The sequence below is a fragment of the Thamnophis sirtalis genome, unplaced genomic scaffold (genome assembly GCF_051295495.1).
Source record: "Thamnophis sirtalis isolate CommonGarterSnake01/CBP01778 unplaced genomic scaffold, rThaSir2_p1.2 scaffold_10, whole genome shotgun sequence".
In the NCBI taxonomy this organism is placed as follows: Eukaryota; Metazoa; Chordata; class Lepidosauria; order Squamata; family Natricidae; genus Thamnophis; species Thamnophis sirtalis.
Genome location: NW_028261390.1, coordinates 48091699 through 48117801, shown reverse-complemented (window position 1 = coordinate 48117801; position 26103 = coordinate 48091699). Strand labels below are relative to the sequence as shown.

General features: G+C 37.7%; 1 protein-coding gene and 1 pseudogene across 9 annotated transcripts in view; both read left to right on the top strand.

Moving 5' to 3' along the window:
- TENM3 (teneurin transmembrane protein 3) overlaps positions 1 to 26103 on the top strand; it is an 836795-nt gene that overhangs the window by 232896 nt on the left and 577796 nt on the right. The gene's annotated exons all lie outside the window — the stretch shown is intronic.
- Positions 4993 to 5906, top strand: LOC148043881 (SCAN domain-containing protein 3-like; annotated as a pseudogene).

Here is a 26103-nt window from a genome sequence, read left to right as displayed (position 1 = left end):
CCATTTATTATTTGATGGTAGGGCCATGCTCAGAAAATTTGCAGCTCTAGAGTTATAATAAGGTAAAGGTAAAGGTTATTCTCGCACATCTGTGCTAGTCGTTCCTGGCTCTAGGAGGCAGTGCTCATCTCCGCTTCAAAGCTGAAGAGCTAGCACTGTCTGAAGACGTCACCATGGTCATGTGGCTGGCATGACTAAATGCCTAAGGCGCACAGAATGCTGTTACCTTCCCACCAAAGGTAGTCCCTATTTTTCTACTTGCATTTTTTATGCGCTTTCGAACTGCTAAGTTGGCAGAAGTTGGGACAAGTACTGAGAGCTCACTCCATTACACAGTACTAGGGATCTGAATCTCTGAACTACCCACCTTTCGATCAACAAGTTCAGTGTCTTAGCCACTTAACCACTCAGTTATAATACCATGCCATAATTTGCAAAATTGTATTTCCTCAATAATCCTTATCTTCAGTTCTGCCTGTTTTTCATTCATTGTCAACCTCAATTTGATGTTGCTGCATCTTTCATATCCCAATTCCTGACTTTGTTTATCCCCTACTCATGGTTTCACTTAAATGATATGGATGTTAATCTTCTGGAACAACTCATAATAGCTTTCTGATCTTTGGTGGCACTTTCATGTTTTTTTAAAAATCTTTTTAGACAGGTCAATATGCACGATGATTTTATAAATACATGACAAAGGTTTCGGCCATGATTATTTCTTTTTCTAAAGTTTCTAGATACGACAGTAATGAATATTGTGTCTATAATATTCAAAATCACATGAATTAGATAAATAAATAATGGTATCTCTTGTATAAAAGTAGTAAAACAAAAATATGGTGGATCAAATGATTTCTTTGATTCCTACTTAAATCATATAAATCTATCTCCAAACATTCCATTGAGGCTGTGAATGAAATATTTGTAAAGGGCATTGTCTCTTGTAATCGAGTCCTCCTATAATAGTCACCATATTTGACTCTAAAAGGTCTCTAGGGAGAAAGATTAATTAGATTTAAATTGTGTTACAGAAAAATGTACTTTACATAGTTGCACTCTAGAAAGCATTATGGTGTTTCTTTAATGTGTTTAAAAATTCAAAAATGTTTTTAAAAGCCACTTAAAAAGTCAAGCTAAAGGCAAGCTAATGGAAAATCGTGTCATCCTTCAAATTGATGTATGCTCAGTTTCATGAGGCCTTACTCGTTGTATGATGTTAGGCAGATGCAAAAGAAATCTTTGTAAATGATCACTGAAGTTTTTCAAACAGGCCATTAGAATCAACAGAAAACTGGGGAAAAATCTCTTGTTGTTCTGCCATGAATCCAGATTAAAGAGACAAGAAATATAAACACACCGAAAAGTAAGATCATGCAGTACATTAAGCACTAGCTGTTTATGGATTGTCTGAATGTAATTTATTTTTACATTTTTCATTCTCTTCCTTTTCTATGTAAACACAGATCATTCAAGTAGTTCTTACCTAACTTTTAGAAATCTCAAATATTGAAGAAATGAAAAACTCCACCTAAAATCTTGCTGTGATCTTCTGCTGTCTAATATGTTGTTATAGAAAGGTTCCGAAATGGTTCTGAAAATCTAGCATTGATGATCTCTGAAATAGTTTGAGCAGATTTGAATGTTTTCTTGCTATAAAAATGCATTAAATAGAAGAAACTGAAATCAGTAAGAACAGAGAGCAACCATTATGGAACACCATATAAAACTAAGGTCTTTCATGTAGGTCTTTCAAACTATTATTACAGCAAAAGACCATTGTTGCCTCTCTCCCCCACAGTTTTGCTTACCATCACATGAAAACACATCAGTCAATGCACTGCTTTCCAACATTCCAAGAGAGGCATGTGTCTTATATATACAAGAACTTAGACCCATTTTGGGAAATAAATACTGTAGAAATAATGGTTATCCACTTCAAGAACTCAAGAGCATAACGTGACTGAAGAATATAATCTTCTACTAGTTGAATCCTATATCTAACTTTACAGATCTGATTTTTTTCCCCTGACAGAATACCCTTAGGTCAATAGAGGTAGCTAGCTATACAATTAGAAAGCTTAGCAAATTTAGAGAAATCCATGATGATTGTCTGTGACTTTGATCCTAGATCTCGGCTGTGAAATATATTGTTTGGGACACAGAGTATACTCCTGTACAATGCTCTTATTTTCTTATTTGACAAAATGACTAAAAAGTGGATCAGGGAAATGTTGGGAACATAGTTTACTTAGACTGCAGTAAGGTATTTGACAAAATAGACCACAGCTTACTTCCTGGTGGGACAGACACTACTACCACCAGATGGATTCACAATTGGCTGACCAACCAACCATATTCCATGTAATCCTTAATGAAACTGCATTTACATGGCATGCAGCATGCAATGGAGTACCTCAAGTTTCTGTCTTAGGCCCAATAGCCTTCAATATTTTCATAAATGATCTAGATAAGGTGATAGAAGGGGAACTCATTAAATTTGCAGATAACATCAAGCTAGGGGGAATAACTAACACTTTGGAAGACAAACTCAAGATTCAGAAGTATCTTGATAGACTGTTGGACTGTATCAAACAAAAGTAAGGTCCTACCTATACTTATACACGAAAAATAAAATGCACCGGTATAGAATAGGTGGTACTTGCTCATTAGTAGTAACTGTGAGAAGTATCTAGGCATCCTAGTGGACCACCACCTAAGAATGAGTCAGCATTGTGGTAAACTGCCAAAAAAGCTAATGCAGTTCTTGGCTGTAAAAGCAGGATAGTATCAAGATCACATGAAGTAATAGTGCCTCTTTGTATTGCATTGCACTGGTGAGACCACACTTATCTGTGTTTAGCTCTGATCACTACAATAAAAAAGATGCTGAAACCCTAGAAAGAGTTTAGAGAAGAGTAACAATGATGATAAAGGGTCTGGAGGCTAAACTGTACAATGAAAGGTTGAGAGAACTAGATATATCATTAATGAAGAGAAGGACTAGGGGTAATATGATAGCAGACTTCTAATACTTGAGCAGCTCTCACAGAGAAGATATGGTTGACCTGTTCTATAAAGCAACAGAGGGCAGGACAAGAATATCATTAAAAAGATATCTATCCTAGAACTAAGGAGAAATTTCCTAACCAGGAGAAAATTCATAAACGGAAAAGGCTTACGTCCAGAAATTGGTGTTCCATCACTGGAAGTTTTCAGGAAGAGTTTGGACAACGATTTGTCCAGAATTGTATAAGGTCTTGTGTTCAGGCAAGAGGTTGGACCTGAAGACCTCCAAGGTCCTTCCAATGTTGTTATCCTAGCTATTATTGAAAACGTTCAAACTGTATGTCTGAGAATTCTTCTGGACCCTAGGTAGATCCCTGAAGTGAATTAGAAAATGAATTTATTGTTTCAAAATGAGTTGTTTGTGGTCACAACCCAATGCCCCTTCTCAAGTATGCCAGAAAAAACATATTGTTGCATGTGGTAGTTAGAAAGCAGATCAAAAACCTATATGAGGAACTGAAAGAAAGAAGGTGATGAGAATTGAGAAAACTCTGTACTTTTGACTTTGTTATTTTTATAATCCATTGGTCTGTTTTATTTACATGTTTTGCCTGACTTGCTTTGAAATCTGGAATTTTAAGGGAATGAGATAGTAAGTGGGTGTTTATGTGTGTGCATATTTCTCTGAATATTTCCAGTTTGTTTTCTGTGAAATGGATTGCTACTTTTTATGGGGTGTGGGTGTAACATAATTTGGATTTGGGAGCTAAGACCACATTCCTATCTTGTTCTGATTTTTATAACCATGTATCTTGTGTCTACACTTTATCAGTATACTTCCTAGGAACTGACTATTACAATAGAAAACAGTAGATTTGAAATAATGAGATTATATTTTGGAACTCACATCATATTATTGCCTTATATTTTTGGCTCCTGGGCAGCTTGTTTTTCTTTTAGACCTCAAAATGTGAATTTTGAGAAATTAATGTTTTGTAAATTCATTGTTATAGCTATGTTGTGAATAGATAGCATTTTATGTCAGCCATTTTGTGACACTACCCACAAAAATCCTCCTTATGAACTTTTACTTAAAAAAGAAGAAAAATAAACATAATTAATTGACTTGATTATTAAAAAGGGTGGATTATGGAAAGAAAGAAATTACATTATAATCTTAGAGAGAAAGGATAAATATAACTGCTGTTAAGAAAATCAGAAGTCACTTCTTTATAACTTTTTTCCTTTCCTTTTTTATTTCTGTTCTGATTCTTTCTCTGTACTTTTTTGTACTTTTTACTTTTCTTTACATTCCTTATTTTTTCTTGCTAATTTTTCTTTGCTTTTATTCTTTTAAAAAATTATTTAACAAAAATTATACACAACAAATATTCTACAAGCCTCATCACCCTAAAAAGAGGAGACCTTGGTCTAGATCAGTGGTTCTTAATCTGGGTGATATCGCCCCCCAGGGGGTGATTTTGTTTTTCAGGGGGGCAATGGAACAAAAAGGGGTGACATGGGGGCAAAGGAATGGAAGGGGGCAATATAGGGGCGATTGAGCAAGAGGTTTTGGGGACACATTTGAGACTTTTTTCGTACAGTGAACCGCTGTATATCTGTCGTACAAAAATATCAGATCGCTCGCTATTAGTGGATTGAATTGTTTTAAAATGTTCTTCCAGCTAGCTTCAGTACAGAAAGCCATAAATATGTGAATATGCATCGCTCATCTTCATGCACATTGTGCAGCAGTCTCTATCACTCTACCATACAATGGCGCGCCATTGGCCAGAATGGGCAGTGATGGAGGGGTGAGCGCTTCTTTCGAAACATTGCATGCTGAGTGGCTGTCTCCTGTGATGTCAGCTGTAATGTCAACGTAACTGTTGAAACTAGATTTATCGATGTCCATGTGTGTGTTCCAGTGCAGTCAAAAATTTAATTTGCAGTTAGTGCCTTTCATTTCGAAGACATCTCAATATGGCCAAGAAGAGGAAGTGTCGCCAATATTTGACGGAATACCTAAAATTGGGATTCATTCCATCTCCTTTCAACGTACAGCTTATGTTTTGTCTTCTTTGTGAGAAAACATTTTCAAATGAAGCGATGAAGCCTTCCCAACTGAAAGACCATTTGGTAAGAATTCATTCGGATAAAGCCGACAAACTGGTATCATTTTTCCAATTTTTAAATGCCAAGTTTGAAGGTCGCAGCACTGTTGAGAAGCTATTTGGAAAATCATCACTTAACGCCGACAAGGGGCTCATTCGTTCCTATGAAGTATCTTTGTTGATAGCAAAATGTGGCAAACCTCACACTATTGAAGAAACGCTGATTTTACCAACAGTGAAACAGATTGTTGCCACCATGTTGGGGCCCAGCGCAAGCACTGTCACGCAGTCGATTCCTTTGAGCAATGACACCGTATCAAAAAGAATTGATGAAATGGCTGCTGATGTGGAAGAAAACTTATTGACACCTTGAAAAGTACCGAATTCATGATGCAGATTGATGAGTCAATGATTCGTGAAAATGAATCCTTGTTATTGGTTTATGTCCGTTTCATCAATGGAAATGAAGAGATCAGGGAAGAACTGTTATTTGCTCGAAATTTAGCCACCAACACAAAAGCTTCTTCGATATTTAAAAAGTTTGAAGAGTTTTTTAATGAGAAAAACATCCCTTTGACAAACATTGTGGCATGTGCAACCAACGGAGCTGTATCCATAGTTGGATGATATTGTGGATTTCAAGCTCATCTAAAATTGGCTGTACCTGGAGTTATAACTGTCCATTGTGTCGTTCATAGACAGCACCTTGTCTCAAAAAATTTGAGTGGCCATTTGAACGAGTCTATACGTTACGTCATTAACGCTGTGAATAAAAAAAACTGAGAGGAACTTATGATGGCTCCTCTTAGTTGCAGCTCTCACAGCATCCCCAGAGTCATGTGATTGCAATTCAGGCACTTGGCAACTGATTCACAATTAAGACATTGCAGTGTACTGAGGTCATGTAATCACCATTTGTGACCTTCACTGTCAGCTTCTGACAAGCAAAGTCAACGGGAAAACTGGCAGGAAGTCACAAATGGCAGTCACATTACCATAGGATACTGTTACTGTGCAAGATTCATTATTGATGATAAGTGGGACTGCTTCAAATGCCGTTAGTCAACCTAGTCATGTGACATTGAGCTTTATGACATCATTTAGTGACAGCGTTGTCACTTCCAATTTTCATAGCTAAATGAAAACTACCTGTGGTTGATCTCAAGTGCTTCCTCAGAGCAATAATTGACTAGGGCACCCAGGGTTTGTTGATTGAAATGTTTTTGACAGAAAGTCTACATCATGGGTGAAAACTCGCGGTGTCACATTGTCATCACGTGACATATTGTGATGTTTTTCTCTTTGAGGAGTTGTGGTGGGCTTGGCCTGCATGTGATGCATCAGGCCCACAGGCCATTTGATACCCCTGGTCTACATCATCTTCATACAGTGGGTTGCAATTGGTAATTGTAATTTCTGAGGATAGTGCTCTAATTTAGTTGTTTTGGCTACAACAGAATTAATATAGAGATTAAACAAAAGAGGGAAAATACTATACAACCGTATTACACTCTCAAGAGTTCTAGAATTCTCATAAAAATCAGGCATTAACAATAGCAATTTTCCATCTACAAACATTTCTCAATTTACTCCACAACCGTTTTCTGGAAATAAAACCAAATGCAAACGTAAAACCAATAAATGTTGTTATATAATTCAGAACCTGGCTTGGACAAATATTTTTCAGTCAAATGTTGCAGTATGAGGGCAAGGACAAGAACAGAATGTCCAACTCTATAGCCTGCTTACTCAACTGCCAAAATATGCTCTAAATCGATCCAGTCAACCAATTTATTGTATAGTTGTTTAGCATAGAGGTTACTTATAATGCTTAAAAGACTGATGGACTGATTGCTTATAATCATTAAAAGACTGCATTTTATCCATTTGGATTAGTATCTTGAAAAATGTAGCCCATGAATCAGTGTGGAACAAATGTTCAGAAAACGGCCTGAAAAATTCTGGCCAATTCACTTTCTTGACACTGCAGGCAGTTATAAAATAAAGAGATATAAATATAAAAATTTCTAGATAATTTTACACGCATATAACAGTTATTTATAAATATAAATTTTAAAAAACTGTCCTTACATAGGAATTCTCAGCATTGTGTCAAATTCTGGATTCAGAATAGTATATTGTAGCCCTTTTTAATTATTTATAACTTTGTAATTGTAAGTATAAAGGAAGAATGAGCACATGCTATGTCCCATCTCTTCAATCTCTAAAGCTAAAAATGTAAATATAGTATATTTGGCTAAAAGAAGTTACAGTTCTCCATGAAATCAGAATTCTTTACAACTTCTAGTCCTGTAAGTGATCTTAAACTCATTCAGTTGGAGTGATTACAGAACATTCCTCTTCATGGTTAAGTTGGAGTGTTAGGTTAAATACCAAACTGCATAGCTTTATCTCCCTAAACATCTCCATATGGCTACCCTGTTGTTTTGAAATCAATTAAAAGAAGCCTTACTGCTTTCATTTTGTGGTCCCATCTTGTCACTTTTATTCCCTCATAAATATTCAAGAAAGCAATAGGAGACCAAGTGTCCCCCCTCCAAAGAGCTTAGTCTTTTAGCAGCTCCCTATTTTGGACTACTAGAATGTTTTAATTAGACCTGTTCTTCTTTGCTGTTATTCAAGCATCAGATCATGGTTCATGGTTTGACTAAATCAAATTCTCATAAATTTGGTCTGTCAGTACCAAAACCTCAATGGGGAATTGTTGAATGAAAGAATGTTTCAGAAAAGGAAATGTCTATGAATAAATCTATTTATTATTGCTTAGAAACTGGCATGTGGGACAAAGCTACTATTGACCTCACAACTTTCCAAGCTGTAACCATAAGAAAATGACAAGGAAGAAATCTGTTTTGTTTAATCTTTTCTGATAACTTTTTATATATCTATGTTTTATAGCAATATGGCATCCATTTGGATGATTTATAAACAAGCGACAGAGTAAGTAAAACCATGTGATTGAAAACAATTTGGACATGAGCTTTAAACCCATCACTCCTAAAAAGAGAAAATATGCAAAAGGGGGCTTTCCCTCTTTGAATTACATAATTCCTTCACTGTCCCTCTATTGCAGGCCTAACCTTTTAAAAATTGTCCACTCCTGTATACATGCAGAATATGTTCATGAAATATAGATGATGCATCATTAATGAACAATTTTATCATAAAGTTTCAATGTCCTTGGTTATTTTTTCTGTTTCTGATACGTTACAAGAGTTTGGATAGTCTTCATTACACTCTGGTCTGTAGCAATATGTATATTCACATGCAGGTATAAGCAAAAATAATGTCTACAACAAATCAGCTTATGTAAACATTATAGTCACAACCCATGAGAGTTAGTTGCATCAAAGTCTCCCTTTGAAAGCAGTGGAACTAAAGTGCTTGGTTAAACAAGTTAAGTCCCATTGATTTCATCTCCTCATTACATGTACTGCTGTGCTAAATATCCTTGACCTTATACAGGCTCTGTGGGTTGTATCTTTTGCATACGGTGGTTTTTCTAACAACCTTTCTAGCCTGCCAGGAGCTCAGAACATTCAAATGATTTACAATCTTGTCTTCTGTGCAAATTGGAATCCTAGTTTTAAAGCTGGGCAAAACTATTAGAAATATTTTCTAATATTTATATTAAAATGCCACCATACTCCAGGAAATGATACAGCCTGCATAGATCATTATTGTGAGAAACGAATAAAGATACACTGTTATGACCGGAGAACAGCTTTTTAAAACTGACTTTATCCCTAACACAGAGCAAAGTGGGCTGATCAAGTTTGCTCTGCAGGACTTTTTGGAAGAAGATTCTGAGGTACATTTAGCATCAAACTAGAATCAGATAAGATGCAACACTATTTTATTGATAAAGGATATATTTACATAAAATGAAAAAGAGTTATTAGGATAATTTATATTTCCTATTCGTGTTTACTGTTATAAAATAAATAAATTTCTTATTTGTAATTACACATTATTAGTAAGAAAGGGGCAGAAAGACTTACTGCAATTCTGTCTGCTCAACCTGATGTTACCTTGTTGATAAGCTCCTAACTATTTATTACTTACCTTTATATATACTTAGAAGCAGCAGCTGATCTGGTTGTTCAGACTGCTCAGGACAAGTTGTTACTATTATTATTATTATTATTATTATTATTATTATTATTATTATTATTATTATTATACAATTGTATCACAGCGGCCAGTTGTTTCGCCGGATTTGGCATTGGTTATTAGTCAGGCCCCACCCAGGGGCCTAGGACGTCGTAACATATTTTTGTAATATGCGTGCAGATCCAAGCAGTGCGGCTTTTTGCATTTGACCGATGGTGATTTTGTCAATTTTTAACTGTTTTAAATGTAATTCCAGTGCTTTTGGAATAGCACCCAATGTGCCAATTACCACTGGAATTACCACTGCTGGTTTGTGCCATAGTCGTTGAATTTCGATTTTTAAGTCCTGGTATCTTGCGATTTTTTCATGTTCTTTCTCGGCGACCCTGCTATCACCTGGTATTGCGATGTCTATGATTGTGACCTTATTTTTCTCAACCAGTGTGATGTCTGGTGTATTATGCGCCAGTATTTTGTCGGTTTGTATACGGAAATCCCTCAAGATCTTGACCATCTGATTTTCGGTGACTTTTTCAGGCTGATGTTCCCACCAGTTTGTTGCTGTTTTAATATTATAATTTTTGCACAAATTCCAATGGATCATTTGTGCTACTGAATTGTGCCGCAATTTATAATCAGTCTGCGCGATTTTTTTACAGCAGCTGAGTATGTGATCAACAGTTTCATCAGCTTCTTTGCAAAGTCTGCATTTGGCATCATCTGAGGATTTTTCGATTTTGGCCTTAATGGCATTTGTGCGGATAGCTTGTTCTTGCGCAGCCAGGATTAGTGACTCTGTTTCTTTCTTTAATGTACCTGTTGTTAACCATAACCAAGTTTGTTCACTGTCCACTTTATCTATTATTTTTTCCAGAAATTGGCCATGCAGTGCTTTGTTCTGCCAACTCTTCATTCTTGATTTTATCACATCTTTTCTGTATTCTTGTTTTGTCTGTTGGGCCTTCAGTAGATTTTTGTTCTTTACTTCGATTAATAGATATTCTTGACTTTCTTTTAAATAATCAGCCAGTGCATGTTTTTCTTCTTCAACTTGTAATAATCCTCTGCCACCTGATTTTCGGGGCAGATACAGTCTATCAGTATCACCACGTGGATGTAAACTGTAGTGCATTGTCATTAGTTTCCTGGTTTTTCGGTCCAAAAGGTCCGAATTATTATTATTATTATTATTATTATTATTATTATTATTATTATTATTATTATTATTATTATTGCTGCTGCTGCTGTGTTGTTATTGTTATAATTGCCACTGTTGTGTTTTTATGTTACTCACCAGTCTCAACATTGAGACTGTTTTTTGTTTATCATTTTGTTTCCTGTTTTCATGATTCTGTTTTGTGCAATCCATAAGCTAATATTTTCTGGTAAGCAGGCCTTCCTACTTGTTACTAATTCCATCCTGGAATCCAGGCTGTCTGAGATCTAATTAGTTCTGTTTTCTTGTTTATGAGCATGACAGAAATATTATGGTTATTCATTGTGAGCGTTTTCTCATCCTTATTCTGGTCATGTTAAGCAGTTCCATTTGTTCTTTAATTATATAAGCCAACAAGAATGTATTTATTTCATAATAATTTCATATGATTATTATCATATCAGGAAACTATAAATAGTATTAAGACAGGTAGATCATATTGAGATTATTTCATCAGCGTTGCAATTCAGTCTCTTCTATATAGTCTTTAATATAAAAGACACGGCATTCTTGATAATGTTCATCGAGAAGGAAAAGACATGTGGAGGTTCTGAACAGCCACCGCTGTGCTTGACCAGGAATGGCCCATTGGGCAAGGAAGGGTGGGGATACTTTCCTTTTGGATTAATGGTTCCTCATGGTGGCTCCTGAGGGACAAAAGGGAAGCCCAAAGAAAATGACCTGGCAATGCTGCCTCCTTGAACAACTGGGCTTGTTCACAGCCCTCTTGGCAACTCCGCTTCCTTAGTCTTGGGGCAAAAGCAGGTGCCAGGCTCCAGGGAGACTCCCGAACCTCACCCACCTCCTCCTCCTACTGCAAGCAAGAGGTGCTTCAGAGATTCGGTGGGCAGCTCAGGGGAGACAATGGACACAATGACTTCACTCCCTAGCAATATGAGGAGCTGTTGCCGCCACTACTGCTGCTGCTGCTGCCACCACTTAAGCCCTCCTGAAGCTGAACCAAGCGGGAGCCTTGAAAGCGAAACATCTCTCCTTTCCAGTCACCATGATCACTGCAGCGCCCAATTCACCTGCCCCTTCTCAGGCAGTTCCAGGCAGCAGAGATTGCGGTAACAGTGTTTTCAGGTGGCAGTGCAGCGATCTCAGCGCCTGGAACCACCCAAAAAGGGGCAGGTGAAGCGGGCACTGTGTGAGAGGCATAAGGCAAGCTGCTGCTCAGTCTCCCCCTTCTCCAGACAACCCAGGTGGAGGCCGGTCTGGTTCTGCTCCTGGCCTCAGAGACAGATCTGGCCAGGAGGAAAGAGAAGGTGGAGAAAGATGTGGTCTTTTTCCTCTCTATTCCAAAAACGGGGCGTGCAGAATCAGCTTATGACTGAAGCACCAAAGGTGCAGGGACTTGCTGGGAATGGGAGACAGATCTGGCCAGGAGGAAGTAAACCCCATTTTTGAAATCAGGGAGGAAAAAGAGCGTTTCAGGTGATGGGCAGTTTCAAGCTAAGGGATCGTGGCGCAGCCTGGAACCGCCTGCCGCCTGAAACGCTCTTTTTCCTCCCCGATTGCAAAAACGGGATGTGCATTCCTCCTGACCAGATCCATCTTCCAGGCCAGGAGTAGAAGCCGACCGCCCTCTGCCTGGGTTGTCTGGAGAAGCGGGAAGCCAAGCAGCAAGCCACCTTGCCTTATGTTTCCAGCGCAGTGCCTGCTTCACCTGCCCCTTTTCTAGATGACCCAAGTGGCAACATTCAAAGTATAATATGCACCCAGATTTTCACCCTCTGTTTTTGGGGGGAAGGTGCATCTTATACTCCAAAAAATACAGTAGGTAACATCATCAACAACACTAATGATGATACATAGTTTGGATAATGAAACGACTTCAAGAAAGCATCCAAGCTCAGGAAGCAGCAAGAACCCCTTATGCGGAAACTATGTGTGTCAAAGTCAGCACTTGCTCAGCATATATTTAAACAAGCCCCATGTTATCCTTCTATCTCAATGTTTTTTCCATGTGCAGTAAGACCCACTTGTCATATAAGGTATGGAGTCTAAGATCTGTGTCTCATACTCCTGTAAATATGTACAGCAGTTGATTGACAAACACTCTCTTCTCTTACATATACCCTATATGTTCAAGAAAAGAGAATGTCTGAGTCATATACAGTATATAATCTAGGGTTCTACTTGATTTTCCTCAATAGTAATTAAGATAACAAAGTTTTGATTCTTGTCTCCTAAGATTTGCATACTGGAGCTAGCACTGTAGCTATAAACTGGTAGCACTTTTCTCTGGTTGCTAAAAGATCACAAAGGAATTATGGAGAGTAGTTCTCCATTGATTGCTGATAGTGATATAACCTTATATAGTTCTGCCAAAGGTAAGATAGCTTCTTCCACAAGTCTTGCACCATTGATTTTACTAATGTAATTATATCCCTAGTATGTTGAGCTTGGATTGACATACTATAAGTCATTTTCATAGTCCTGTTAACACAAATCTCCTCCCACAAATTGTGAGTTCAGTGCAGAATTAGATATTGTCACTTAAGTATGAGTTAAAAAGCTGGTTGTTATCTATATTAGCCATATGACTACTGTCTGTCAGGAACTTCAGAACAGGAGCACTGTTCTGTACAATCACCAATATGACTGAGGTTGATTTACATATTGCCTATCTTACAGCAGGCTTATCATACATGAAAACAGCTTCTGTAAACAAAGACCCTTCCCATACCTAGCATACTTAAATCCCAGATTCAGAGCAGTTTAAGGGTAAAGTATCAATCATATGTATACAGAAGCTGTTGCCCAGAAGAACTGTAAAAGCACAAACTATGTACTTCAAAATCCATAGTTCAAGACAGTTCTAGTATTCCATTATGATCTCATGACTGTCCATACTTTATTTTCCATCTCTGAGTTAAACATCCTTAGAGGGGGGGGGGGAGAAATTGACTGGGAAAGTCATAACAAATAACAAATAAATTGGGATTGTGATACATGGCAATATCCCTTACTGCCTTCCAGAGAGCCCATTGATCATTATGATTAAAGAAAGTCCTTCTGCATATAGTAAGATCCCAATAGCAGTTACTTGCAAACATTCCTTCTTCCTGGTACTGCCTGTGTTCTATTTTTCCCACTGAATTTTATGAGGCATGAACAATTATATTTTTTAGGAACTGCTGAAATCTTGCTCTTCTCCCAAACCTTTCCTGTACATCATAAACCATGTATTAATGGTCTTCGTTTGTTTCTGTTTTCTTTCTTACACTCACTTTTAAATTGAATATATAATTTTTGCACTGTTTTAATTTACTGTTTATATTTTGCTTTTTCATTGTTGATGTAAACACTTATAAATTTGAAACAAAAGGAATATTTATATTTGTATTGTTATCATCATAATTTCTTCTCAGCTTTCTGAGGATAATGTGTATCCAAAAAGAAGAAATGTTCCATGTTAGCTCTACATAAGTTATATCTTGAGACCTAGAACAATATAATTTTTAGTATATAGTAGAAAAATAAACTTAGCTGTTATTTTTTTGAATATATTCAGTAAATCAGGCTATATTAAATTATGTATTAGTTTAACAAAGGCAGAAAGACTCTAGAAGCATATCATGGTAGCATGCCTTTTAATAAATATTTACCTAGAATAGCTATACCTTACTCCCAGGTCATCAATAATATCTTCAACATAATCTAAATAATTTTAATACATATATATTTAGCAATAGCAATTAGACTTATATACCGCTTCATAGGGCTTTCAGCCCTCTCTAAGCGGTTTACAGAGTCAGCATATTGCCCCCAACAACAATACGGGTCCTCATTTTACCCACCTCGGAAGGATGGAAGGCTGAGTCAACCCTGAGCCGGTGAGATTTGAACAGCCGAACTACAGAACTGCAGTCAGCTGAAGTAGCCTGCAGTGCTGCATTTAACCACTGTGCCACCTCGGCTCTTTACATAGAGGTAATAATTTAATGCAATTTATTAGTATTAATTTCTGTTTTAGGAATATTGCATGCAATTCTCATAATTTGGAAGTAAAATTCAAGTCAATCTATTTACAATCTCAATTTATGAATGTATTGTCCAATATGTCCTAGAAAATTTGATCAGAACTTCATTTCAAAGATAGTTTTGAGCTATAACAATAATGTGCAATGCAGTATCACCCTCTTGCTCTCGCTCTCTCCTCTCTCCCCCCATCTCTCTCCATGGCGTATTGCACATTATTGACTGACATCTTGATTTTAGATACATTCCTTGTACTTGCATTTTACTTTCATGTAAATGTTTATGGGACAGCCATTTTTTTAAAGGCAACTAATTTCTTTCCAATGACATAAATATAGGATGTAATTGTTTGTCTGATTGATTTCAGTGGGACTAAACTGGCTTTAATCCAAGAATTTTGACTTAATTGGGTCGCAGCTTGGGCTGCTGTTTTTCTTATATGCAACTCTAAATTCCATGGGTGAAAGTGATTCAATCTGTTTATTTCACTAATGCAAGTCAATCCAATTTTGGCTAATTACCAATGTGAAGCTCTCCAAATGACAAGAATTGTGTGCATGTTCATAGCTCTATTAAGCAAAGAGACTGAGTGTAATAAGACTCCCTTCATGTCTTTCTTAGATCACAGCTTGCAAGCTTTTGTTCAGTGTTGACATAGTGCTGTCTATGATTGATTTTTGGCATAGTATAAGTTTTTATCTATTTGGACTTTCCAGCACCCTCCTTGCTCACATTCTTTGTTATTCCTCTTCCTCCTCCACTACTTTTTGATCAAATTGTCCCACAAAAGAGAACCATGAAAAAAAAATGCAAGTTTGGAATAGAAGGCTTCACTTTAGTCGTACCAGACTATAATATAAAATTATTTTATAATTTGATGATAGGAAAGAGATACTTCCATGAAGAAAAATATCACAAAGGAAAAAATTATAATATGAGAATATTGACATGTTGTAAGAATTGAATTTATTTACTTTAGAGGACTTTTTATCATGTCATAATAGGTACTATGGTTGATTATCTAGCTCAGGGGTATTCAACCTTTTTATACCTACCACCCACTTTTGTATCTCTGTTAGTAGTAAAATTTTCAAACTGCCCACCGGTTCCACAGCAATGGGGATTTATAAAGTAGGGAAGTGACTTTACTTTATAAAATTTATAAAGCAGAGTTACAGCAAACCCCTACTGCCCACCATGAAAGCTGGAACCCCCACTAGTGGGCGTTAGGGACCAGGTTGACTACCACTGATCTAGCTTATGGAGGTGAAATCCCTGAATGTTTACATTTTGCTTAAATCTCTACAAGGATAAAGTAACAAATGTAGAATTAAAGTTTTTTTATCTTCTTTTAACTTTCTTTCTTTCTTTCTTTCTTTCTTTCTTTCTTTCTGTCTGTCTGTCTGTCTGTCTGTCTGTCTATCTATCTATCTATCTATCTAAAACCACCAGAGATTTCCATTCTCATTTGATGAAACTGCATAAATATACCATAAAGTTCAGGAATCTCTAGATATTTATGTATCCTAGAAAAGGGTTAACTTGGGGTTGGCAAAGATGAAAAAGCACCATGCAAGAATCTTTGAAGTACCTTGGATTCTCCAACATAGCATCAAATGCCCTTTTACACATGTAATTAAAACAGGCTTGGCAGAACTGCATATGTTTATCCTTAGAGCTGCTCCTGTCTTTAATAAAGACACTTTGATATATATAGGATATGCCTGCACTAATCTGAGATTGGTAATGCCCCTCTGACATTGTAAGGCTTGGATACAGTTTAGATGCCAAGCAGATTAATTATCAGTTCAATTTCATTTTTAGAGAAATCTTTGAAAAGACCATTTTGTAGTTCTTTAGAGCTTTGAGACTAACAGTTTTCAGTTGCTGCTAGTCCTTACCTTATCTGTTCTCTTTAGTCTTTCTGATTAGCATTGTTGTCATTTCCCCCCTTTCCGTGTGATAGGCAGTTGATGTTCATTTTTTTAGCTTGCTCTGCCTACATATATGGCAGGGCACAATGAACGTGGGAGCAAAACAGCTGGTGGCTGCCAGTTTTTCTGCCTTTCAGTGACTAGCTAGAGACTACCAGCTAGCAATATGGGAGAATGGAATTCCAACAATAGTGACATTTGCAAAGCAGGACAAATTACAGAAGAGTTTATGAAACACAAAACTGGCAGCTGTGTTTGTGTTCAATGCAGGGAGATATGTTAACAGGACCAAACATGATTAAAACTTTGTATCTTATACATAGGAATATATTAATTTCATTTTATACAATGTCAATTTTACTAGAATCTTCTCAGTAACCTTTAATTTTGGGGAAAAGTTTAATATAGATGAAAGACATATCGTCTATCTTCTTTTTATTAGTTTCTACAACTACCTGTGCTCCAATGGCTGATGCTTTGTATTCAATTAGAATGTGAAAGGAGTACAAAGAAATGCCAAAGATATTCATGCTGTCAGGTTTCACTATACTCCAAGTACTTTTGTGCCAATTTTACTTTGTAATTCATCCAGCAGCAATGAAGTCATAGTGGGGAAGGAATATCTAATCAATTCTTTTCTAACAACATCGACATGCTTGCTCAGATATATAATGAACAGTGGTGACAATATTCTTCTGTTTGTTATAGAGCCACTAAGGCTTCACAAAACTAACATAATACCTAAGAACATGTGAACACGCAAACACTTTAAAAAGTCCCAGACGATATTTCTTTAGGGCCCAAAGAAATTAAGACTTAGCAGTAGTACATACAAACCAGATTGTGAAATAAGCCTGTAGAAACAGCTGTACCCTGGAAACATTTCTGGGAGTTTCCTTATTAAACAGTGCTATTAAGAGCAATTAGAAATGCTAAATAATATTGGTCCTATAAGTAGATAACATCTCATTTATGCCTACTGTATCTGGTCAACTTAATGAAAATACATTAGGTTCTATTGTACAAAAATATTAACATTGGATATATCCCAAATTATTCATACAATATTAGGGCATATATACTATCTTCTAAACAAAGATGCTACAGATTGAAATTCTCCTCAAATGGGAAACAGATGAAGAGGGCAGAGAGATTTAAACTATCTATCTATCAACCAATGTGCACTATGTAGAAACTATAACAACTAATTTATAAGTTCATAAATTAGCATAAATTTGCATGGTGAAAAAATGGATTTTTTTCCAGAGTGAAAGGAAACAGTAATGCTAAACCTCCATTGTGATATTTGTATTATTGATGATTGATTGATTTCTCTCTAAGGCTACCCACTAATCAAAGAACTTGAGGCAGCTTACAAAGGTTAAAAGCAATAAGAACCCCAAATAAACATCAAAATTCAACCGTTTGTGTAATCATATAAGAACAACTTTTTAATTGTCCAAATATAAGGAAGATTGGTATATCACTTCATAAATAAAAGCAACAATTTTTTTCATGGTTAATTTCCAATGTTATGATGTAATATAACTGAGAAAGTAAAGGTCATTAAATACCTTTGTCCTGGAAAATTCAATCCTCTAATCTTATGCTCTATGCACAAGAAAAATCATAATAAAGTAGCTGTTAAATATTGTGTTCATCTCCAAACAATTACTATGTGATCTGAATGTGATGGTATTATCATCTTCATTTTGTCTTGATCAGATCACTTCCTGGTTCAGTTATAATTGACTGCTGTGGGGCTGGACCACTTGGAAGGCCCACCCTAGAGATCTTGTTACTCCAATTTGTTTCAGTAATTGTATGGGGATCCAAAGACTGCCCGCTAACCAGTAGCCTTTTTCTTCTGGGAAAAGGTGGTTGAAATGGTAGTTCAGTATCAATTACAGAGTAACCTATGGAAGTGGATTATTTGAACTGTTAGCACTCAGGGTTCAGGCGCAGACATGGAACAGATGGCATTGGATACTGTGTCATCCTTTTAGAACTCTCAGTGACCTTTGAAACCATTGACTAAGGTATTCTTCTGGAGCAGCAATATGGGTTGGGAAATGAACCTCAGGTTTCCATTCCTTTCTCAGCAGCCATTTTAGGTGATTGGGTAGAAAACATCAGTATAGTGCTGCTGTCTTGACATAAATCAGTTCTCTCTCCTTGTTATTTGGCATTTACAACTTCAGTTTCTGGAGAGGTAATACAGAGGCTCAAGTCTAAAGCCATCAGTATGCAGAAGATACACAGTCCTATACTATATCTCTATTTGTCAAAGTCTTATCACAGTGCCAGGAAGCTGTTGATCTAGATGAGACAGAACAAATTCAAATTGAACCCTAATAAGATGGAGCTGTTGTTGGTACATTGTCCCTTTAGCCCCTTAGGTTGTCTTTGGATGAAACTGCATCGCCACTGAAGGACCTAATCCATAGCTTTGGGGTTCTGCTGGACGACTTGTGATTTTTACTGGATCTGCAGTTGTATCCAGGATAGATTTTGTCTAGTGTCTGCCCTTGAAGGTAGAGCAGACTAGGAAGCCAGCATGAATGCAAAAAAATACTTTTACTTTGCAATGACATCTTGCACATCTGAATAAGCTTCTCTCCTTATTTCCTTTTTCTTCATGGGAACTAGGGAGGGTCAAATCTGAGAATCTTTCTCAAATTACATTTTTGCTCTGGACTCAGATTTCATTTATCTAACAATTTCCTTGTTTGTAGCTTCTTAACTCTTTAAGATAGTCTAGACAAGAAACATGATCAAAATGATCAGCAGCACTATTTTTCCTTCCATTGAGTTATGTTTGATTCTCGGAGATTGCTTGGACAAGTCCTTGCAGTTTTCTTGACAAAGCTTTTCAGAAGTGGTTTGCCATTGTCTCCTTACAGCTGAAAGAAAATGACTGGCCCAAAGTAATTCAGCTGGCTTCATTGCCAAGATGGGACTAGAACTCCTGGTTTCCCAGTTTCTAGGCCAAACTCTTAACTCCTACAATAAAGGCTCTAATCTTTCTTGTACGGTTGCATTAAAAAGAATGCTTTAAGAGTGAAAGATTTTCTTCTTTTGGTTTCTAGAAAACTAATGAGGCTTCCTTCTGAAATGCTTCCCTTGCTTTTCCCCACCTGCAGGCTGATCTGCCTCTAATCAAACTGAAGGTTGTAGTTCTTCCTCTGCCTCCCAGGGTCATTCCCATATACTGTCACTTCGTTCTTCCTCTTGTTCCCCAAGATTATTCCTACTTCCCATTATATCCAACTTTAGTTGATGTTCCAATACAATCTTAGTTGGAAAGGAGGATATGACTATAATAGGAGATTGATTCTCTCATTACCACATTTTTAGATTGGAAAACATTCTACAATGAGTTACCTTTAAGCACCACTCATAAACTCTAGTCGATGCAAAAGGTGAGCACATATTACACCTATCTTGTGGATACTGAATTGGCTTCCTATTAGTTTCAAGGCAGGGGTGGATTTCAAATTTTTTACTACCAGTTCTTTGGGTGTGGCTTGTTTGGTGGGTGTGGCTTGTTGGTCATGTGAGTGGGCAGGCATAGCTTTATGGTCATGTGAATGGTTGGTCATGTGAATGGTCGTGTGACTGGGTGGGCGTGGCCAACTTGAAATCACTCACATCAAGGGGTGCCTTACCTGGCCTCTCCTTGCATCAGAGGCCTCAGTGAGGTACAATTTCTCTGTCTATTTATTTACTACTTCTGAACATCCAAAATATAGTATTTAATCATATGTATATATGCTATATGTGTACATACACATTACATAGTATCGAGTGTGTATAGATACAGAAAAAGATAAATTATTTACTATATACTGTATATCTATTTACACACACACACACTTCTTCTCTGCCTTCCTTTGTATGGCAGCCTTGTCCTAGTAAACTCCTTCCTTCCATCCACCCTTCCATCTCATTCCCAGCTCCCTCCTTCCCTCTCTTCCTTCCTTCATCCCTCCCGCCAAAATTGTTTTGTATCACATGTAATCCTGAGAGCCAAAATACAGAGCTGTGCAAACTTTGCCAAATAATAATTTTAAAATTAATGATGTTCACAAGGAGGCAATGATTAAATGCTTGCCATCACCTGGGGTGAAAATGGGGACATGTCGGACGGCTGCCTTCTCCTCCTTCTCCTCTGAATCTGCAGGATGGGATCTCAACAGCTGACCAGTGCTGATGCGAAGGGGGAGACACTGCTCTGGAGCCGAAACTGCTGCTCTGTTGCAGTGCAGCCTGTGACATCCGGCCACCCTCCTGGAGTGCTACAGCCATCCCTCTTGACCCTTCCATACTTTGAAAAGTAAAAGATCCTTAATTCTGGGTCCATGAACTACCAAGATACACTTCAATCAGTGCTTCTTTAAGCAATAGCAATAGCAGTTAGACTTATATACCGCTTCATAGGGCTTTCAGCCCTCTCTAAGCGGTTTACAGAGTCAGCATATTGCCGCCAACAATCCGGGTCCTCATTTTACCCACCTCGGAAGGATGGAAGGCTGAGTCAACCTTGAGCTGGTGAGATTTGAACAACCAAACTGCAGAACTGCAGTCAGCTGAAGTAGCCTGCAGTGCTGCACTCTAACCACTGCGCCACCTCGGCCCTATAGCAAGCTATAATAAGGCTTTTCATTCACCTCCCTTTGGGTAGATCCAGGCTTTGAAGACAGTATACTTTATTATGCACCGCCACCTCCCCTTTCAGCCCCAGTGACTGCATCTGTCCCAAGGGCCGGGCCACCTGCCCACTTCTGGCTGGCCCAGAAGCAGTGCATCTCCCTTCACAGGCTGGATGTATGTCCTGACCTCAGAAGGCAAGCAGGAGTTGGGGACTGCCAGAAAAGCCAGGTGGAAGCAAGCATGGCAGGGCTGTGGGGAAGGGAGTAGGCTGCTAGCCAGGCTAACATCTCCCAAAGCCACATGACTGCAAAGCTTGTTGGGCCGCCCCCCCTCCCCACCAGGCTAATGCCTCCGAAAGTCACAGACTGCAAAACTTGCCAGGCTGCCCCACCCACTGCCTCACTGCCTTACCTTTGCAATACCAGCGGCTTCGGGAGATGATACCCTGGCAGGGACAGGGGCAGCAGCCTGGCACGGTGCTCACAAATAAACTGTAGATAAGAGACAGCCAGTGCGGGTGCTACACGATCCTGAAGAGCAGGTTGCCTTTGGCAGATGCAGGAGAAGGCAGTGGGTACATGTGGAGAACGCGAGGCAAGGCGAGCATCCGAGCAGGCAGATGGTTTGGCGGAATGGCCAGCCAAGTGGTCACTACTCATTCTGTGACCCAGGCTTGCGTCTCACTACCGGTTCTGTTGCAGCCTCGTAAGTCCTCACACTTACGAATGACAGCTCGGCAGCAGCCAGGCGCGTCTTAGCCAATCAGATGCGCCTGCCGGTTGCCGGGCTGTCATGCGCGAGGCTATTGGTTTAACCGTTGGACAGCCGTGTATAAAAGGCTGTCAAACATCGGAGACTCGCCGGTCTACTTACTGTTACTGTTGCAAAACGTTCTTGCTTGAATAAATGGTTACAGTTACCTCAGACGCCTCCGTTTCTTCATACCGCCGATCTAACAGGTTCGACCGAACCGGGCCGAATTGGTAGGAACCCACCTCTGCTTCAAGGTACAGCTATTGCTTGTTTAAATCTATAAAGCCCTCTATGGCTTGATCCTGGCTTACCTACAAGACTACATCCCTCCACTGGAGTCAATCCAACAAATTCAATCATGCAAAAAGAAGAAGCCAGTTGTCTACCATTTCCAGGAGGTCAAGAAGGTCAAAACATTTGTATAATGTATTTCAATACTGAGAACCTAGGAGAACACTTCCACTGTTACTTTTAGACACTTTGCTCTAAAAGATATAGGGACATTCAGTAATGTCCTCTTTCTGGGATGTTTGTATATACTGTATATGTTCAAACGCTGAATGTGAGACAGTTACATGTCTTTTTAACATGCTCTATCTATTATCTTTGGATGAATTGCTAATCTTTCTTCTAATCACAAATTACTAAGACTAAGGCATTTGTGTGTTCCCTATTAAATGACCAAGAGCAAAAGGGACCAAGAGCTCTAAGAAGATTGCTAAATTCTATGCCATACAATAGTGGTTAGCAGCCATTGGGTCTGAACTTGATATACAATGGGTACTGGAATAAACTTGCTTTTTTATACTGGATATTTTAGCATTGTTTTCTTTCTTATCTTTTTAACTTGTGACTGTAAATTCTTTAATAAATAAGTAAATTATTTAGTAAATTATTTAATAAATAAATAAGAGTTAGTCTCCTTGAGAGTCATCAGTGTTGGAAGGCAATAGCAATAGCAATAGCAGTAGACTTATATACTGCTTCATAGGCCTTTCAGGCCTCTCTAAGCGGTTTTACAGAGAGTCAGCATATTGCCCCCAACAATCTGGGTCCTCATTTTACCCACCTCGGAAGGATGGAAGGCTGAGTCAACCCTGAGCCGGTGAGATTTGAACCGCTGACCTGCTGATCTAGCAGTAGCCTGCAGTGCTGCATTTAACCACTGCGCCACCTTGGCGCAGAAGGTCAGAAGGTCTGATATGAGTCAATTAATTTTTAAAACATCATTTTTGTGTCCAAGAGTAAATGGCTTTTTTGAGAATGGAACCTATAACAAATTAAAATATAATAAAATATAATTTTAATAAAATTAGCCAAAATTAGTAGTTAGGCTAATGGAGAAAAAAAAATGAATGATTAGAAATCTGCCACTCTTTTACCTAAACATAAAAGGATAGGCATCAGCTGAATGCTGGGTTTAAAAAAGGTAATTTTTTTTTATGACTCTCTCACACAAAGGAAACCCATTTATTTATCATAAAAATAGTTTGCCAACAGTCTGTTCTAATCAGGACAGAAGACTCAATTGAATTTCTCAATAATTAGTTTATAATTTGCATATACTGCAGAGTGTGTTTGAGTCCCAAAAGACAGCCAAAAACATGAAGTGATGGAAGTCTTACATAAGAAAAAGATAAAATATTCATATTCATTGATTAATGCGCAATGAATCGGTCTTAGTCAGTTTGTTATGACATTTACACAGTGAGTTTGCCTCTGAATAAAAGAGGCCAAATGCTCATGAGTTGTTGTGGATAAGTGAATAAATTAACTGTTAATTACTAATACAGACATTATTGCAAGTGCCTGTTTTTTCTACGTCAGAATCTTTTTGTATTTTAGACTTGACTAATCTGTTTCAGAACTATATTAACATCTGTCACCTATACAATTAGTATAGTAGCTGAGTTCTTGTTTTGTATAAGCAAAATTATTGAATAAATAATCAACTAATGCTATGAACTTATGTGTGTGTTAATACAATATCACTATAGAGAGGTGGCAATTTGATATGGCAAAGAAAATAAGTTGCTACTTATGAGCAAGGAATGAATTATGAGTATGAGAGAAAATAATAAAGGCTATATAAACAAACATAATTGAAAAGTAGAAATCAGACAGTCCAAATTAAATAGTCAAATATATAGAGTGGCAATGTAAGGCTATAATCAAGGACAAGCTATTTCAGGAACTCCAACAGAGCAGATGGAAATTTGCCTTTATATGAATCATTGCTTAAGTTTCCTCTCTGAAAGTTAACTATTCATGTGGAATCTGTAAAAATTCATCTGTGTTTTTGGACTTTAGGAGGAATAAGAACCTTATACTAGGTATAGTATATCAGGTCAATATAACCTTTTATATATGTATAGCCTTTAATAGGGGTGGGCTTCAAAAATGGCAGCAATGCCCTGTTGCTGGGTGGGCATGGTCATGGTGGGCGTGGCCTAGTCGGCCTCCTGCACCATGGCAGAGGGGGATTTTTCACCCTCCCCAGGCTACGGAGGCTTTCATTGAGCCTCCAGGAGGGCAAAAACTGCTTTCCCTGGGATCCGGAGGCTGTCCGGAAGCTGGAAACAGGCTCATTTCTGGACTTCTGGAACTTCCTGTAGGCCCATTTTCTGCCCTCCCCGAGCCTCCATGCGGGCCCTGCACCTACTTGGCATGATGAACAGGCTGCGTGGAGACTTCTGGAAGGGGAGGGGTGGGAGGGAAGGGAAGGGCATGGCCAACTAGGGGTGGCATTTGGGGGTTTACCAAACTGGGCAGAATCCTAGCTAGAGTATCGCCCGAACCCATGCGAACCCCAGCAGCCCCCCCTGGCCTTAAAGTTGTAAATTATGCAGACATTAGGGACTGAGGGTAAATATCAGCAAATCTGTTTTGGACAAATACTTTATCCTTTTGATTATACTGAGAGTGAGTATTTTCCACATTATCTTTTATACTGCTCATTATATTTATCAGTTTGTGAGAAATGTATTGGAAAAAAATCTCTCGTAACAATCTCTTAGCGCTTAATTCAGATGAAGAACATGCTTGTTTTACTCTATCTGAATGATGAAGCTCTGTCACAGAACATGGTTCTATTTGTACCCTCTGCACAAGAGATTTGTATAAGTCACATATAAATGCGAAACTCTGGCACTATGGATTTCCTTATTTTAATTGCATTACCATTTTTAAGTTGTTTCATTTTTTTTATTCTTTGTGATATTAATCGCAGTAACTTCCTGTTTAATAAGTAAACCTCAATCTCTATCACATGTTTTGGGGGAGGGTTGGTACATGTTTTTGAACATTCCATATATAGTCTTAAAGAATGCAGTACCGCTGATAGGATGGCATCTATCAACAGAATGCCATTTTTCTTGCTTCTATTTATCTCACAATTTGTTCTAAAGCAATGTGGCATCTTCCAGAGCAGCACAGAGGCCAAAGGGCAGAGAAGTAGAATAAAGCACAGAAAGAAAACCTGTTCCTCAAGCAGATATCCATATGGAAAGAGTATTTAGAAAACATTACTGCTAGTCTGAATATAATTATCATCATTTGGAGTGAAATGTTCAACAAGAATTATGGGTATATAAGTTTATAGAAAATGGAACTTACCATTAGAATTAAGTTACCAGAGATTTTCATTTGTGTTTTACACAAAAAATCCTTATCACTATTTTGACAATATAACAGAAACCTTTACATTCCTAATGCTTAAGTATGGCATTTATATTTATAACATTTTCATTATCAATCAACATTTTATTTCATACATTTGTTATTCAGTCATCAAGAATCAACAGAGAGCTGATGTCTTTGACAACCCATGAATTCCACGTTTCCTTAACTCCACATTTCTTTGATTCAGAAATGGTGTTCATTTTAAATGTTAAAGTCAGTGTTTGTGTGTGCCATACCCACCGATATAACTTATTACATTGCTCCTGATAATTGCAGTTATAAATATTAATTATGGAAAACTTATAATTCAATTACATTTAACCCAAAACAAACAATTCTGAGAAAAGAAATATTTTAGATGGTGGTATCAGGGCTTCCTTCCAGATATTGCAATAAACACTTTCTTTCAATTCCACATTCAAAAATAGATGCAAGAAAGGTAGATTTTTTAAAAAAAAAATGTTTTGCTGAACTTATATTCTCAGGGTCATATTTTGCAGGTAAACTGGTCAGGGTCAAAATGCTTGATTTATTACATAAATGAACATTATAGGCATATAAACCCATAAGGATGATTCTCCAAACCCCAAATAATTTACACTTAAGCAATATTATTATCCTG